Here is a 2,683-nt window from a genome sequence, read left to right as displayed (position 1 = left end):
TTTCTCTCCTTGGTAGATTTGTCAAGTATCAGCTTAGAATAGTTAGTAGGTAAAATGAGGTTTTACTAAAGTAAAAAGCAGTTTAGAAACTCAGTACATTGCCCCCTTTTCTCACACATTCATTCTTTTCTTGATAGTTTTTAAGTAACCTTGTTTTCTTGGTGTCCTCCATCCCCTCCGGCTCTGACACTCTTTCTGCCTCTTCTTCTGTGGAATAACTGTATGGCTTCGCTGATTTGTGTGCCATCCTTGCATAGAGGCCACGCTAATCTCTGTAATGTTCCAATTTTAATGTATGTGCTGCCAAATAAAAGCTCTCTAAATAAACATGACCGACGCACAAATGACCTCACAGAGTGAGCAGCCTGTACAGGGTCTGTACAGGTCTGCACCAGATGGGGTCCTAGAGTTGAAAGGAGTGGACACATTTTCCTCATCCCTAGCCCAGGAGCTATCTCCAATCGATAACCACTTGCAAATGAAAATTTAGTTTCCTGCTAGGGAGTTTTACTAGGGAAACACAATACTCTTAAGGGTAGGTTGCATGCCCAGCAATAGATGGCCAGGAGAAAATGAACCCAGTGGCATCTTTAGAGGTTCCATGTCTCATAATATCATGTCAGGACTCTCCCTTTTAAAAAAAACAAACAAAAACCATATTTTTATTTTTTATTCTTACTCTTATTTTATTTACATATTTTTCTTCTCTCTTTTTACCCTACAGGTTCCTTGCTTATTATGGCTTCCAGTTTGCATATCATGGCTTTCAGTTTAGTGTTTTTATGGGATTCCTAAGTACAAATGAGTGGGTCTCTGCTTCTTGTGCCTTCTCTTGGGCTCTTTTCCTTCTGTTTGTTTTGCTAATTCTGATGTGTTGGTTTTTATTTTATCATATTATGTTATATTATATTACATAGTATACTATAATCCCAGAGAAGCCTGCTTATTTTCTAATGAGAGACAGGAAGGGGGTAGATCTGGATGGAAGGAAAGTGGGGTGGATCTAGGAGGAGTAGAAAATCTATTTTCAATAAAAGGAAAAAAACAAAAAAATTATTAGGTAAGACTCAAATTATGCTGCCCACAGATTTTTTAGGGTGATCTTCACTTATCACAACTGCATGAAAACTCTCCCCAGAGTGTCTCTACAGCCCCTTGATTCCAGTTCCATTTTGTCCAGATGTCTAGCTAACACAGGACTCTGAAACCAGGCTTTCCCTTTATGGAACTCCACAGCATCATCTAACTGCCCAACCCATATCTCTGCCTCTGCACACCACAGTAGGCTGCATGATGTTTTAAGGGCTGACTTACTCTTGACTACTGTGGTGGTTTAAAAGAAAATGGCCCCCAAGGGAGTGACACTATTAGGAGGTGTGGCCTTGTTGGAGTAGGTGTGGCCTTGTTGGAGTAGGTGTGGCCTTGGAGGAAGTGTGTCACTGAGGAAGTGGGCTTTGAGGTCTCTTATATGCTTAAGCCACACTTGGTGTGACAGTCTCCTATTGCCTGCGGATCAAGATGTAGAACTCTCAGCTCCTTCTCCATCACCATGTCTACCTGCATGCCGCCATGTCATACCCTGATGATAATGATCTAAACCTCTGAAACTGTAAGCCACCCAATTAAATGTTTCCTTTATAAGTGTTGCCATGGTCATGGTGTCTGTTCACAGCAATAGATGCCCTAACTAAAACAACTGCTTATATGGCATGGAAATTATACCTGAAATGTGAGGGGACCAGGGGCCAGTTTGCTAAGACCTCTGCCCCATATAACCTCACTATCCTATGTTGACTCATGTCTGGCTTCAACCAAGCCCTCAGGAAGTATGTCCAGTCTGGTAGCCAATCAGGGTCCTGCCTGGCTACAAGCAGGAACTGTTCTTGTTATTTTCAGTCACACAGACCCCTGACACAGCAGACAGACAGACCCCTGACACAGCTGACAGACAGACCCCTGACACTGCAACCACAGTTGCTGACCAGATGTCGTGAGCCAATCATAAAATGATTCCTGTATCAGTAAGGGTCCATATCCAGTCACTTCAAAGGACACTTAACCACAGCTGAAATTCCCCTAAGCAGGCTTAAAATGACTGCCTTACCCTCTCCCAGGCTTGAAGCCATCTTGGGTGGGCCCCTGCATGCTGGTTTTTCTCAAGAATAAAGCTGCTTTCTGCAACTGCATATTGGGTGTCTTCTGCTCATTTGGAGCGATCTAAGGACCCTACAAAATGTCTTTCACAGTAAGTGCCTTCCTGTGATGAGCTAGACTGCTAACGGTTCATGAACCTGGCCTCAGTCTACCCAATCATGATGTTCAGCTGGCTTTCAGAGACTTTTAGTGATCTCACTAATTTTGCCTCTGACATTTTATTGCTTGTTTTGGAACTCCACCCACTGAAATAGCAACATACCCATCAAATCAGAAGTAAAGGAAGCCATAAGCACACATTTAGTTTTCATTGTTAAATCTCCCAGCAAACTGGGACAGAAATGCCTCACACCCCAGTAAAATTTTCACAGCTTGGCTACTGTGATATAACAAGAAATAAATTTGGGTCTTTGTCCCTGTGTGCTCTCTAAATCCCTTTTCTGGAGCATAGCTCCCCAAACATGAATTTTTGGAAATGAGAAGTATCTTGAAGCACAGTAAAGAAGTGACTGATAATGAGGGTCCTGGA

General features: G+C 42.5%; 1 non-coding gene across 1 annotated transcript; it reads right to left on the bottom strand.

The window, feature by feature from the left end:
- Positions 1-212: 212 nt before the first annotated feature.
- LOC128117289 (U6 spliceosomal RNA) lies at positions 213-317 on the bottom strand. Its single transcript, XR_008220771.1, has one exon. It is a non-coding gene; the product is annotated as a U6 spliceosomal RNA (small nuclear RNA).
- Between the last annotated feature and the right edge of the window lie 2,366 nt (positions 318-2,683).

The sequence above is a fragment of the Peromyscus californicus genome, unplaced genomic scaffold (genome assembly GCF_007827085.1).
Source record: "Peromyscus californicus insignis strain IS unplaced genomic scaffold, ASM782708v3 Scaffold_20__1_contigs__length_68692818, whole genome shotgun sequence".
Taxonomy (NCBI): domain Eukaryota; kingdom Metazoa; phylum Chordata; class Mammalia; order Rodentia; family Cricetidae; genus Peromyscus; species Peromyscus californicus.
This window is presented reverse-complemented; position numbering and strand designations above follow the sequence as displayed.